Below are 16,234 nucleotides of genomic sequence, written 5' to 3'. Positions count from 1 at the left end.
ATCTAGAACCCCTACAGCAACAGGATAGGTGCATAGAAGAATGGACTACAGTATATTAACCTCTGAATAGAATCATCACATAAAATTGGAAGAGACCACAAGGACCTTCCAGTCCAACTTCTTGCCATGCAAGAATACACAATCAGCATAGTATGGTGCTGCCACATTCCACTTTAAAGTTGCAAGCCTGGCATCTGGGACCCAGAGGTGGGAATTCTGTTGTCATTTGTCATCTTACTAAAAAAAAATTAAACAAACCCGAATCTGTTTGTTTTGTCAGAATCAGAGTCAGGTTAATTTTTACTCAGAATGACCGAGCATATGAAGAAAAATCCATTCTCAGAAACCATTTGACTTTCTGCAATATCTGTTAAATATATACACCTTCCAAACACAACTTCCTTATAAAATTATTTTCTTAATTCTTTGCTAAGATAGTAAAAATAGATATTGGTATGCAGGACACATATTCTGCATAGCCACCTTGGCCATGCAGTAAAGTAAAATAAAATCCAACATCTATCAAAAAAAGTCATACCTTCTTTTCCTGTATGATATTTAAACACCTTTTGCCAGATGAAGAGCTTTGAAAGCTTACATGATGTGTTTTAAGCATTTTAGTTGGCCAATAAAGGTATCATTCTTTTGTAGATTCTGGATTTTGTTTTATCTATTTCTATGTTTCCATTTGGTTATATGTTGAGAGAATATCAACAAAGAACATTCACATTAGCTTCTTCATGCCATGCAGTAAAATGTGTGTGTGTTTTAATTGATTTATAGTCAAAATGCAGTTACAAAACTTGTAAATGGAGACATCTCAGTGACTACAGTTATTTGGTGTTACAAGAGAAGTGAAAGCAATCAGATCTAGGATTATTTATTTCCCCAGAGGGAAGAAGAGATAGGCAACAGCATAACTGCAATGTTCTATTAAGTCAAGCTGTCAGTTTAAAATGATGCCCCACTGATCTGGCATATAGTTAAGCAACCTAGAGCAGAGGTGATTCACTGTTCCAGTTAATGACCAGCAAGGGAATAATTTAAGTGTTGACATTTATGTTTTATCTTGGTGCAGAGGTGCGTGAGGCTCTTTTGTCCATATATGTGTCTTCCAAATGATGGAAAATAGCTTGCGAGACGCAAAAATGGGCGAAAGGCTTTTTGCCCCACAGTCACACAGATGCTTTCTGTGCCTTTGTGGACACATGCATGCTGAATGTTCAGACATAATTCTCTCCAAATAACTTTCACTTAATGGTAATCAAAGAAGAATACATTTTCAACAGTCTTAAATACTCTAAAGGCACCTTATCCTGTCTGATCTTGGAAGCTAAGCAGGGACAGCATTGATGAGAACTTGGATGGAAGACCACCAATGAATACCAGTACTGTGGACTATATTTCAGAGGAAGGAGCTGGCAAAACCAACTCTGGATGTTCCTAGCCTAAGAAAACCCTATGAAATTCATGAGGTTGTCATAAGTCAAAAGACAACTTGGAGGTCCACAGTCACCTAAATACTGGCAAGATTGTAGCCAAGATATAGAAACAAGAGGGCAGTGCTGGCATACTTGGGGAATCCCAAACTTTGTAGAAGAAAAACAACAAATCTGTGGAGGACAAAAATAAACCAATTAGCATACTGACTAGTTAGGGAACATAAAGTGATAACTGGGGGAAAAGCACATATGAGGTGGAGGCAGTAGCAGGATGTTCTATTTGTAGAGAATCCTGGCTAGAAACTTGAATAGGAAAACTCTTTGGGTTCTGTCACACTACACAGTTATAGCACCATGAGTCCCCTGTAACCTCCATGGCTGAATCCCATAGAATCTGGGGATTTGTAGTTTGGTCGGAGTCACTAGAAGATCTCTGAGTATTCTAAAGGCTCCTCCCTAAACTGTAAATCCCAGAATTCCATAGGATGTTGCCATGACTATTTGTGTGGAATCATACTGCTATGACTGTGCGGTGTGAAAATGGCTGTTCAGGTTGAAGGATGTACTGCAACATTTTGTTACAGGTTCCATTTGTTTATATTATGAAAGGGAGAAAAATCCTCAAGAACTCTCTATAAGAGTCAGACTCCGAAATGAATGGATACAGCAGGAAAATAATTCTATGCTAAAAAAATTTAAAGGAAGAGGGTATGTCTCTTGTGTAACAAGCTTTTAATTGACAGTAGTATAATAATTAACTGGGAAGCCACCACAACTCAAACATTGCTGAAACATATAAGTTCAAAGCTCACATATCCCTTTGTATTATTGTCTGTTTTTTTAATGGATCATTTAATTGATGTGTTAGTTATATATAAGAATTTAAAAAGGCTTTGATTCCAGTAGTGGGCACAATTTTACGAAAGTTAATAGTAAGCACTGTTAATTTGCATCATCCCAGAATTTGGCTTTTTTCAGGGGAGGATTATTCCAAGAGGAGAAAGACTAAGACTTCTTATTTGGTAAGACTGTTCAGTGGTCACAAATCATCTCCAAAATAAATGTTTTGCATGCAAAAAGCTTTGTGTTCATTCCCTGCCACTTCCAGGTGGTGCTGTAACAGGGATCCTATCTGAAGTTCCATGGAAACTGTACTGACCTGCATGAACCAATGGTCCTATCCAATATAACATGCAGGAAAACTAGAAACATCTCTCAAGGTGCTCAATAGATGAATGATTTAATGATTAAAAGCCCAATGTGTTTTGGCTGGTATATGCTTTCAAAGGCCTTTTTTAAGGCCTATATAAAATCATAAAAAGTAACAAGACACAAAAATTGAAGGAGAGAAAAAACATCATTGTGGGGGGGTCTACTCTGCCCTTCCACCAGCCAAACTGAATTTTGGGTTATGCCTTTCTAAAATGACCAAATATTCAAAGAGGAGAGATATAGTACTAACGGGAGACTTAATCCTCTCTGATAATTAATAGAAGTCACATTCTGCCCAGAAGTAAGGTCAAACAAAATCTTCAATAATCCTTCAGATATTTTCATTGTACAAAGGTATTGAGTGCTCCCCAGTTTTTGCTTTCTGTCCAATATAGGACACAATAAACAGCATAGTACATAACTGAATATATAGCTATGTCCCACTCCTGTCTGGTACTCTTCCATTTTGGTTTGTTCCTTTTAGGGGACGTGGCAACAAATGTACTAGAATAACATCACATCAGGTAAAGTCTTTGCCAGAAAGGTCATATCAGGTTCAGAAACATGTATTTAGTTTGGTAAAATATAAGTATAGCTGCCCAGGGCCATTTTTGTGGCCCCCACAGTTCCTCAAGGGGTGAAATGTTTCATTCCAAAATGGACTCTATGGGGTGTGGAGGGGATTTCCCTGGGGCCACCCAAGTATTTTTTTAAAACTTATTGTGATTTTTTTCAACATCTTTGTGCCCCCTCCCATGCTCTCTAGGGGTTGTGGGGTGCTTTTCCATCACACCCCCCATCAGCCAATTTAGGCCCAGGAGAGGAGCCCTTTTTGAAACACTGGAAGTGACTTCCACTCAGTGGATTCTGCTCATTTCCTGATGTTAAAAACAGCTTGTTGTTAAAAGCAGCTGCTCTTGGGTCTAAAATGACCAAGGAAGGTCCAATAACATAGTGAAAATGCCCTGCATGTCTCCCAAAAGCTCTCTCTCTCTCTCTCTCTCTCTCTCTCTCTGTGTGTGTGTGTGTGTGTGTAATTGCAGGACTGGATGTACTGATGGGGTGGCTTTCCAAGGTCTCCCTGGGCGCTAATGTGACCCTCCAGCCTTCCACAGTTGCCCACCCTAAGACTATAGCTTTCCTCCTCTTGTAGCTACCTTTTGCTCCAGTAAAAACTCAAAGCCCCATGAATGTTCTAAGCTTTTCTTGTAGAGAAGATGCCTGTGGTTTTTAAAGGCCTATGTGTGGTTCCTCATCCACTGTCCTCTGTGTTGCTGAGATATCCATATCTTCAGAGCCCAGGATCAGCTGAGGGTCGTGAAGCTGGAGGAATATAAGAGGAGAGGCTCAAAGTTTCCCCTTGAATGGGTCTTTTGGGATTTCCCACGCGCATAACTGCTTGTTGTTGGGTGTTTTCAAGTTGTTACTGACTTATGGCAATCCTGCTGTTGTTGTTGTTATGTGCCTTCAAATCATTTCCAACTGATGGAGAACCAAAGGCAACGCTATCACAAGGTTTTCTTGGCAAGTTTCTTCACAGGGGGTTTGCCAATAATAATAATAATAATAATAATAATAATAATAATAATAATAATTTATTTATATCCCACCTTCCTACCAGTACAGTACAAAACAGCCCCATATCAATATTTGAAGGCCTGGTGGCATAAAAACGTTACCATTCTCTTAGGCTGAGAGAGAGTAACTTGCCCAAGGTTTACATTGCTGAGCCAGGATTTGAACTCTGGTCTCCAGAATCCAACACTCAAACCACAGCAATGGGTTTTTTGTTTGTTCAGAGTGGGTTTGCCTTTGTTTTCCTCGAGACAGTGTGACTTCCCTAAGGTCACTTAGTAGGTTTCTGTGGCTGAGCTGGGATTTGAACCTTGGCCTCCAGAATCATTGACCAATGCTCAAACCACTACACCATACTGGTTCTCATAGCATCACTGTATTTCTTCTTTATCTGAGGCTTCTCAAGAGTAGCACAGGTCCCTTGTTTCTAGTGTCACTACAAGTATTGTAGTACCAGTAGTCTGCATACTTAACATAAGTACTGACATTGGTCAATATAAGGGTCTGCCAAGGTTAAAGAGACCATATACTTAGAATGACAAAAGGGAAAAGATACCATTCAGTTTTATTGATTACAAATGTAATGCATTGGCTCACAAGCCTAAACAGTGATGCATTTGCCCCTAAAGCTACAAGCAATATGACTCAATTACTCAAAAGGCCACAGCACCATCAAGAGAGATAATTATCAATGATGGTTTACTGCAATCTAAATTGACATCTTCCATAAAGAGGGATTGCTAATCTTCTAATTTTGGGATGGATCTCCTCAGTCAATGTGAAGCAAGCCTTTGATGACGGAACAGGAAAACTGTCCTAAAATCAGTTCATTAGGAATTCATTTAAAGCTTAAATATCTTAAAACCACAACTGCAGCCAATTACACTGCACAGTTTTCATTCATTTCCATGATATGGACTCCAACTTTTTATATTATTTTCAGCAAAACTAGTATGCCAAGATCCAAATCACTTCCAATGATGTTTTAAGTCATACAAAAAGCACTTATTTTCAAACAATAATGAGACCATGCAAATAGTGTACTGATGTCAGCAAATAAATCCAGTGATGTCAGAAAACCAATATACAAAATGTAGCATTCAGGGAATCAACCTTTCCAACCAAACTCTTCTCAACTACACTGGTGCCTCGGGTTACGAAATTAATTCGTTCCGCCATTCCTTTCGTAACCCGAAAATTTCGTAACCCGAAAAATAATCCGTTAGCACTGGAAAGCCTATAGCTGCACTTTGCAGCATTTGAATTTCGCGCCGAAATGAATTTCGTAACCCGAAAAATATTTCGTAACCCGAAACAGTTTTTGCCAATCCAACTTTTTCGTATCCCGGAAATTTCGTAACCCGATCATTTCGTATCCCGAGGCACCAGTGTACAGCCAAATCCTCTGCACAGATCTAGGATGAAGTTTAATGAAGTTAAAGCCCTGATGGCGCAGTGGTTCAAGGCCTGTACTGCAGCCATTCACTCAAAACCACAAGGTTGCGAGTTCAAGACCAGCAAAAGGGCCCAAGCTCGACTCAGGCTTGCATCCTTCCGAGGTCGCTAAAATGAGTACCCAGACTGTTGGGGGCAAAATTAGCTTACTTGCTAATTAGCTTACTTGCTGTTCACCGCTATGATCTTTGGAATAGCAGTATATAAATAAAACAAATTATTAATTATTATTACTTTTGTGCACTGGCATATCCATGCTAATGATGGTATTCTAAGAGCATTCATCCAAAAAAAGTAATTTTTTCAGGCTCAGGTGTGGGCTTTAAATAATGAAGGCAATAGTGGAAAACAAGGATAGCAAACTGCAAGTATGTAAATTACATCTGACTAGATAAGATGTTTATGTGGGCCATCCTCACATGCCTCTTCCAGTGCCACATTGGAGGACACTAAGCAGTGGAATAGCTAAGTTGTGAAGTGATGGTATGCATCCTTCAAGGAGAGTCCAAAAAGGCAGGGAGTTGTGTTGAGGCATATCTTAAATCCAAGTCTTGCCATTTTCATCTCCACTCGGAGCAGAGCCTTTAGAAAACAAATCTGCATTTGCCAAACAAAACATTCTCCCCCTATTCCCATGGTGATAAATCCAGATGACACAGGGTCCAATCCCCAGTTCTGATGTGAACTGTCCTTTCAGCATTAAATCCTAAGTATAACACTCTTGAAACATTTTTTTAAAACTAACCTTTTGCTCTGGATCTTCCCACAAGATCTAAAACTCTGCATTGTGATGCTGGATAGCTCTTTACAAAGCATCTTGCTGTGCCTCCCAGTGTTGCTGCTGGTGAGAATCACTTGGTCTGGGGCCAAAACAAGTTGCCATACATCATGTGACTGACAATGGGCACTGCAATTTGGGTCTCAGAGGTAGCAACCCACTATGGCAGGTGACACAGTGGGACACGTGTGTGAACAGCCACCCAGCCTCATAACAGGAATGTTCAGGTCATAAGGTGACATCAGAGCAGCTCCAGGGCCAGAATACTTGGGGCTGCTCTAGGAGCAATTTGGCCCATGCAGACATCACCTAAAATACCTAAAAATACTCATCACAATAGGGATAGCTCAAAAGAATATACTTCTGAGAGAAAAATCCATTCCCCTACCCCCATCCAATAGATAGCCCGAGGACTGAAGCTTTGCATAGAAAGAATGGGAAAGCCCAAGAAATATATAACAGATGATACCATTGTTCTGGCTAATTACATAAAAAAATCCTAGTGCTTCACAATACCATTAAAATATAACAAAAATAACATAGATGACATTGCTCAAAGATGTACGAATAATAATAATAATAATAATAATAATAATAATAGGATTTATTTATATGCCGCCCAATCACTGGGAATTCAGGCAGCTTACAACAGAGAGGATAATAGATGGTTCCCTGCCCTCGGGCTTACAATATAAAAAAGACATGACACAAAAGGAGAAGGGAATGGTGGTGGGGAAAGGGATGAGGTCCAGTGGTTCTTCTCTCCCTCTGAGGCCTGGACCAAGGCAAATGGACTGGAGGGAGGGCTATTCTTCTTCAGGCTAGCTCTGGTGGAGCTGGGCCTGCCTGGTCAACTCCCTCTGAGGCCGGAAGATGACAGTTATGGAGGGAGGAGTCTCTTCTTCCAGGCTAGCCCTGATGGAGCTGGGCCTGCCTGGTCAACTCCCTCATAGGCCAGAAGATGACAGTTATGGAGGGAGGAGTCTCTTCTTCCAGGCTAGCCCTGATGGAGCTGGGCCTGCCTGGTCAACTCCCGCGCAGGCCAGAGGATGGCAGTTATGGAGGGAGGAGTCTCTTCTTCCAGGCTAGCCCTGATGGAGCTGGGCCTGCCTGGTCAACTCCCTCATAGGCTGGAAGATGACATTTATGGAGGGAGGAGTATGCAAGTTTCATCCCAAAATTTAAATGCTACTTTGCTTCTAGATTCCTGGGCTGTAGCAAATTACAAGGGGAATGGATTCTGTTGTAACCAGACTCTTACAGGGCAAAAGTTCATCACACAGGTTACAGCTCCTGATGTCTCTCAGTTTTAGTTCTCAGTGAAAGAAACTACAGGTGCTAGTTTTTTATAGCTTCAAAAGTAGTTTACAACCCTATGCAAGGCATCTGATGTTCCAACTTCTACTGTGCCTCTCAGGTTTCTGCCCAGCAGGCCTCAGAGGAGAAAGAACCTAACAGGATGTGGTTCTTGGACCAAACAGATGTTAGTACAGTACCTCACAAGGCAAGATTTCTTTACCTGGTCTTTGCCACTCCAGGTGACTTGCACAGTTTGACTTAGGAGTTTATCACACTGGGGCTAATTTTGGATTTAAAGAGAGATTAAAGTGCATTTAAAGCATCCCACAAATAAAGCAAAAGTGGCAAATAACTGGGCAAATGATTATCAGATGCAATTGCACAAATAAAGTGATATCAGAAATACATTGTTGCTAAAATCCCAAAAGTAAAAAAGATTGTGCATTAATGCTTCTTTGTGACCAGTTTAATGGTGGATTTTGTGTGATGTTGTGTGAAATCCTTTCACATAATTACACTATTTTTCCAGGATATTCACAGGATAAACTTCCGATCTTCTTTGTGTGGTAAACTCCCTAGTCTGGGATGCAAGGAGGAAAAGGGGACAAAGCATTTTAAAACTTTCCCCAGTCCTCAGAAGTTCCAATTCCTATTTAGCTCTGAATTTACATATAAACAATGTAACAAAATCTGATGCAGTGAACACAAGGTATTGTTACTACTGCTGCTGCTTTGCTTGCCAGAGGGTTATAAGATCTTATAGAACCCGGTTTCATTTTAGTCCACCTGAGCGTGATTGGGCACTTCTGTTTCTGAAAATCTGGTGGTGATGGTGGCTGAATGCAGCACTCCAAGGCAGATCTCTTTCAACCTTGAAGAAAGGGGATAAGTTTGACAAGTGTATGACTGTTTTCCTAGCAGCATCCGGCATCCATTATTTGTAGTGGGAAGGCTTTGATACATCATGATAATGATCATATCTGAAGTCAGAACTGCTCAACCATGTAAGAACACATCTGTGTAGCCTGTCCTAATTATAGCATTTTTGTGACACGTAACTCTGGAGTTCAGTACTTAAATCCCTATTGGCTGTATAAGTCATCTGATTTAAGAGAAACAAACCTAATGCTTTCCCCTTTAAATTTCAGGGGAAAGGGGGCATTAGCATAAAGAATGGCATCAGACATTAGCATTAAAATAAATGTTTTCAGATTTGAAACCTGCTATCTGAGTGCCTCAGGAGAAGGCCATCATCAGTGAAGACAAACAGGACTAATAAACTGGATAATTCCAGACTTCAGTTATGACTGCATCTTTTGTCAGGGAGCCAAGTGAAATGATAGATTCTTCTGCTCCAGCACAGTTGTCTATTGCTTCAAATTCACATACTGGCACGCTTATAAAACCAAATATAGATGCTTTGCCAGCAGAAAAGCTGCTGGCTATGGACTAGTTTCATTCAATAAAGTCATGTTCAAATGTTACATATCTGCACCAAAAAAAAAAAAAAAAAAAAAGATTTATCTAGAGAGAGAAAGAGAGACAAAATCCATTGCACACAAACAGCTCCTTCATCCACAAAATCTTTTCTATCTTGTGCTGTTTTTTTTAAAAAAAGACCTTGGAGACACACAAACACACTATCAGGTGTGAAGCACATACTCACATATATATGTCTTTGTGTCAGAACCAGCTGGCATAGCTTTGCGTTTCAGAGCTCCGTGCTGCTCACCTACCCTTATGGGCTATATCTACACAAAGAGTGGCATTTGGATCAGCAAAGAAAGAGCTAGCATGCTCTTTAGCTTGGTTGCATTATCAGGTCCAGTAGCTGATTTCATCAATCGGTTTAACTGCGTACTTTGTCAGGGCTCCCAGTTCCTATGTCTGCTTTGCTCTTTGTGAAACAGGCATGATTCCCCATCCCAATCTCTTAAAATTGAGGGACTGCAGCAGGTCCTTGCAACTTGTCAGCTAATCTGGATCCTGTCTGGGGTCACCTGTCATCACCTTCTGGCCACCTGAGTACCCGAGTCATGATGGTGGTTGAACCAGATAGTTCAAGTTACCATTAACCCTCAAGCATTCTTAAGTAGTCGAATTTGGGGATATTTACATGGAAAATGAGCATACTCTTTGGTGTTATTTTAGGCTATTTGTTATATCCTCTCTCTCTCTCTAATATACACATATTCATACACACACGCACACACACACACACACACACACACACACACAATTCCTCTCAGGGAGAAACAGACATGGCAATATCTGGACACTCAGCTTCACTGCACTACATGTAAGACATTTTATATTCAGTACCTCATATAGCCACCGGGATGTTACCTTCCATCAGGACATGTCATAGGGGCTTTATCTGTCTTTTTAAATCTCTTTAACATGTTTGATAATAATTAAAATACATGTAAGAGCATGACCCTTCTACACCATTTAACATAGCCTATTATCTGTGATTTTTCCATAGTTTCCCCTAGGATAATAATAATAATAAATAATAATAAAAAGTTTATTTATATACCGCCCTTCATACATCAGGGCGGTTAACAACATATATCAAAATACAATAAAAACATTCCACTAAAACCAACAATTACACAGAAAAAGAATTAAAAAACACTCATGCCAGTGGTCATGCTGACATAGAGGTCTTTCCATAATTTCACCTAGAATCAGTTAAGGCATTATACAGATATTTCATAGAGGCTTTCACATGTACAGAATTCTTCCACTTGTATCATATCCATAATCATCTTAACAATATAGCCAGTTATCAAAGCAGGTAGACATTCTCATCTGTTTGAGGAACTACTTGTCTCTACCAGGCTTCTGTGAATACTTGACAATTCAAGGGCTAATCTCCTTGAGCACTGTTAATATCTTAACAGCATCTAGTATATTAACAGCATCTGTTACCATAAGCATTTTACCAGGAATCCATTACGAGTATGATAGGATATACATCTCTATATTATATCTATTTAAGCATAACCTTATCAATACCAGTATTTTCCAACATTTTAGGATAGTTTATAATTTCATCAGGAACAGTGTAGCTGTTTATCAAACAGCCTTCTTTGTGTGGTGGAGACACACCAAGCAGTAGTCTAATTTGCTGGCTCTATTTGGCTCTTTTTATCCTCTCCCTATTGTCATATAGCCAGAAGGAGGAGGAGCGAGCCTGCCTGCCTGCCAAGGATAACATGCCTTCCCATCATAACATGCAGGCATCTGACTAATGTCTCCAATTGTTGTTGTTGTTGTTGTTGTTTCTTCTTCTTCTCCTGTTTGGTTTGTAACATCCTGCCTGATGAAGAAGCCCATGGAGCTTTGAAAGCTTGCAACAAATATATTGTACATTTCAGTTGGACAATAAAGTTATCACTGATGGATTTTTGTTTGTATTTAACTGCTCGTATTGATTCCTGTGTTCTGTATCTCATAATCTGTCAGTTATACTTAGGTTACATTTTGTACTTTGAAGTTATATGCCCAGGTCACAAAGATGGCAACTGAATAATCTGGCCTGTAACATTTGTTTACAGATTCTAGCAATGATAAGCAACTTCTTCACATTAAATGATCTCTCTTATGTATCAGTTTTCACTATGCTTCCTCCTGCCATTATCACTTTCTATGATGTACAAGGTGCATGTAAAAATATATGTGAGTAATACAGTGGATCCTTCCCATCCATGGGAGTTTAGCTCTGGGGCCCAAAGCAGATGGGGAAAAACATGGGAACTCAAGCCAACAGTAGTAAATTGGTGGGGAAACTGCGATGAGTACATACCCATGTCAATTTGCCCTTGGATATATGCTGCCATTGACTAATATGTGATATACCTAAACTCCAGTCCGTGGATGGATAATCTGGCAGTGCAGTGGACCCTCTGTATCTTTATATACTGTACTAACTTTCTTCCATTATGGGGTATGTGGTGGTGTATATGTGCTTCTGTGGTGATCTCCTATTGAGGTACAGATCAGTTCTGGACCTTCTTAATTTCTGCATTGTGGCTGCACCATCACCTCTGAGATTTTTGTGCCTGCTTTTACTTTTGGTAACATTGTGGATGAGAGACCTCCAAGACACCCTGTCATCAACAGCCCTTTTCAAGTTTGCAAATGCAAGGCTATGGCTTCCTTGATTAAATTTTTCCACCTATAATGTGGCATTTCCTACTGCCTTTGACTTTGCTGAGCATTATTTTCCTTTCTAATGAGTCCTTATCTCACATTATGGCCAAAGTACAATAGTGTCAGTTCAGTCATTCTGGCGTCTAAAGAGAGTTTGGGTCTGGTTTGCTCTAAGACCCACTTAGTTGTCTTTTGACAGTCCCTGAGCATCCACAAAAATCTCCTCCAGCAGCACATTTTAAATGAGTTGATTCTCTTCCTGTCAGGTTTCTTCACCAGCTTTTTCTGCCATACATAGTGCTATCATGTTGCTCATCAAATGAGTTTTGAGAAGCCCACAACTTCTGGTTTGGCTTCCTAGTCAGCTTCTCAAATATGATAGTTCCTTATTTCTATTCTGCCCAGTCATGTTTATCTAGAGAATCTAACGGTCCTTTCACTATGTACACAGCCCTATGTTTCCACTTCTGTAGCATCCTAGGATTTGTAGTTTGTTGAATCACCAGCTCTGTCTGGCTGAGAATTCTAAATACTGCTGAAACTGCAGGTCCTACCATTTCATAGGATGTTGCCATGGAAATTAAAGCTGAATAAAAAAGATAAAAGTAAAGGTTTTCCCTTGACAAGGTTGTCATATTCAATTGCAGGCTCATCTTGTTACTAAGCTGAGAGAGCCATGGTTGTCAAAGTCAACTCCGTGATCATGTGGCCAGCAAGATTGAACAGAATGTTATTACCTTTTCACCAAAGTGCTACCTGTTTATATATTTGCACCTTTACAAGCTTTTGAACTGCTAGGTTGGCAGTCCCATCTAGGTTGGGACTAGTGACGGGAGCTCATTCCATCACACAGCACTTGGACCTCTAACTGCTGGTCTTGTAATTGTCAGAGTCAGCGTCTTTAATTTTGTAATATGAAAGAGTCCTAAGAAAAAGAGTTACATTGCAGATATGGTGCTGTTTCTCAGACAATTTCTGTCATAGAGTTTCTACCCTGTCTCTTTATCCCTGGATTTCTGAATATTTTGCAGAGTGCAAAATACAACAGGTACACTATATAAATGATAAATCATAACAGAATTTCCAATACCTGGAACATAGTGCTGACATACTTCTTGTTGCTTTGTGTTGTCCTGGCTCCTTCTCCAGTGTAATGGAGGGGATCAAGGCAAGAAAAAAGATAATCTTTAAAAAAAAGATTTTAGATATAGACTAATCACTTGCACCAACTGTATAATAAGGAACATAATGGACAAGGAATACAGCACCGAAAAATACCCAGCAATGAGGAGGACAACAAATCATTATCTGGTGAGAAACATAACAAATCATGCCCTGCTGGCCCCTCCAAATACAGTCTACCCTCCAAGTCCATGGACTTGAGATCCGCAGACTTGAAAATCCACAGAGGGGCAACTGCCATTAACATCAATGGGGGACATGCCCATGGTGCGTGCCCCGCATGCACACACCCCATTCAAGCCTATGGGACTTGAATATGTGCGAGTTTTGGAACTTGCAGGGGAGGGCGGAATGGACCCCCTGCAAGTTCCAAGGGCCAACTGTAGTACAACAAGTTAGTTTTACCTGTAACTAAACTCTGCTCACTTCTGTCCAGAGACTTCTTAATTCTTCATCGACATTGCTGCTGCTCTTGCTGGTTTCTGACACTCTGCTGCCCTTCTCAACCAGTCTACCACATTCTTTATTGTCATGACTGTGACACCTCACCCTGCAGGAGTGAGAGGTCTGTCAGCAGTATTACCTGCCAGCTGCCATCATTTTGAGGACTCATCTTCTGTTACAGTGTGTCCTCAGGTTTACTGGGATAACTATATTGCTACTGTGAAAGCTGCCAGCTCTCCTCATGCAGGAGCTGACTTTATCCAGCCTACACTAGATATGCTACAACATGTTTACATTCATTTTAAATAACAGTAGTTAATTTTGTATGCAAAGGGATCTTGTAGCACTTTTGAGACTGAAAGAAAGAAGTTGGTAGCATGAGCTTTTGTAGACCTGAGGCAACTTCCTCAGAAGCATGCATTTGAGAAAGTAGGCTCAGTCTATGAAAACTCATGCTACCAGCTTCTTTCTTTCAGTTAGTTTCAAAGGTGCTACAAGATCCCTTTGCATATTGATTTTCCAGACTAACATGGCTGTGTCTTCAAGTAATTATTTTTATCATTTGATATATAATCAAACTAGAACAGAAAAATCCTTTCTTTCCTCTCCAAGAGTCAAGTCCCAATTGTCATCTCTTTAACTCCTTTAGGTGTGATAGAACCCCCTTGTTCAATCCCATCTGATGAAAGAAACACAAGAACAGTAAAGTTGTGGAGTCATTGAAGCAAATCAAATCAGTATATACTATTTGTATTTGTCTCGCTTTTTCTTATTGCCTCCCCCCACCAATTAAATGTCTAAGTAAAGAGAGATAGACTTCACTGAATTGGACAATCCTCCATTTTTACACAGTGATGGCCAATCTGTTTCCCTGGTTATTCCTGATACAGTTCAATTCCATACAGCTTCCTAGAGATGTATCCTTGGCTGATTATAGTTTGATTAAAGGTTTTTTTCCCTTTAAAATATTCATAGGTGGGAAAAGAAAGAGATATCCCCATATCCTTTTTGGTTTGACACTTCCATTTATTTCAAGGGAAGGGCAACAGGTGGTTGGCCTAGGTCTGAGCACTTCAGAACTGCTATGGTACATTTTTGTGCTTGCATATTGATACATAAAAACAATATGAGAAACCAACTAAAGAAGCTTCATTCAGAGAAAAGACCAAGCCAACTAGAGAACAGCTTAGCCACTGTTCTGTTCACCTACATACAATGCACCATTGGTAGGGTTTTTTTTATGACTGAGATCAGAGCCAAGACATTCATGCTTCAAACATTCTCTTCGCCATAGATCTACTAGATGCTGTTAGGACAGTCTCTAAACCTGAAGGATTATCTTGTCTGGAGGATAAGATAATGTAGTACAATGTGATATAATAAAGCGCCTTTTAACAGGAAACTCACTCTGCATCTGCACTGCAAAACTAGAGCAGTTAAACACTGCTGTAACTGCCATGTCTCATTACTATGGAGTTCTGGGATTTATAGTTGTATGAAATATTTAGCCTTCTCTATGAGAGTGCTGTAGCACCACAACAAACTACAAATCCCAGGATTCCATAGGATGGAGCAACGACAGTTAAAGCAGTGTCAAATTGCTTTAATTCTGCAGTGTGGCAGCAGCCTCAGATAGTGTGTTCTCTCAGGATTGTATAAAAATGGGACCACTACAAAACCCTTTTTGCATTTGAGAAAGAGGGACGTTTTAGCATGCTCAGGGGAACTCAAAGTTTTTAAGTAGTGTTTTTTTTTTTAAACCCTGAATGCACAAAAATAGTCCAATGAAGACTGAACATGCTCAGTAGTGGCACAATACAGAGTGGGAGTTGGGAAAGAAATATGGGAGCGAGGGGATGACTGGATGGAAACTTGAATAGGAATAGAGCAGTCCCTTTACGACAGATAGTACACCGCAACATTTAGTTCTAATTTCTATCTGTAATACAAAAAGATAAGAAATGTGACCAGATTTATGAGGTTATATAATTACAGAAGCAATATATGCAAAGCACTTTGAAAATTAAAAGCTACACAAAAATGCCAGTTGCAGTTTTTATAGGTAAGTGAGAAATAGAGCTCTGTTTCAAATGATGAGACTTCTTCTACCATATTATTTACTCCTTTTTGAAATATTCCAGAGAGAATATGCAGGCAGAAATGTGAGATCATCAGTGGAGGCCCATTTGCATGTGTTAACATCTGAAGGAGGCAGGCTGGCGGGAAAACAAGTGACAGGGTTTTCTCTCTAGTAGCACCTCAACTGCGGAACTCCCTGTCAAGAGAATTTACACTGCATCCATCTCTTCTCAGCTTCTGAGAGGCAGCTAAAACAGTCTTGTGCCACTTGGGCTTTAGTCCTTGAAACTGCATTAGTTCTTTTAACTTAATTATTTTATGCAGTGTTCTAATCTGTTTTAGAAAGTTTTGGCTGTATATCATATGAAATGATATCATATTTTTACTGTACACCGCTATGATCATTGTGGAATAGCGGTCTATAAATAAAATGTATTATTATTATTATTATTATTATTATTATTATTATTATTATATGAAATGGCCTTTGTGGACTGGAAGACAATCATAAATGCGATAAACAAACAAGCAAACAAACAAATAAAATATTTATTCCTTTCATTTTTATTTACAGCCAGGGCAGATATTTTAAGCTCACATTTATAAAAAT

The sequence above is a fragment of the Sceloporus occidentalis genome, unplaced genomic scaffold, assembly GCF_023333645.1.
Source record: "Sceloporus occidentalis isolate IW3139 unplaced genomic scaffold, rSceOcc1.0.p SCAF_6, whole genome shotgun sequence".
Classification (NCBI taxonomy): domain Eukaryota; kingdom Metazoa; phylum Chordata; class Lepidosauria; order Squamata; family Phrynosomatidae; genus Sceloporus; species Sceloporus occidentalis.
Note: the sequence above shows the minus strand (reverse complement) of the source record.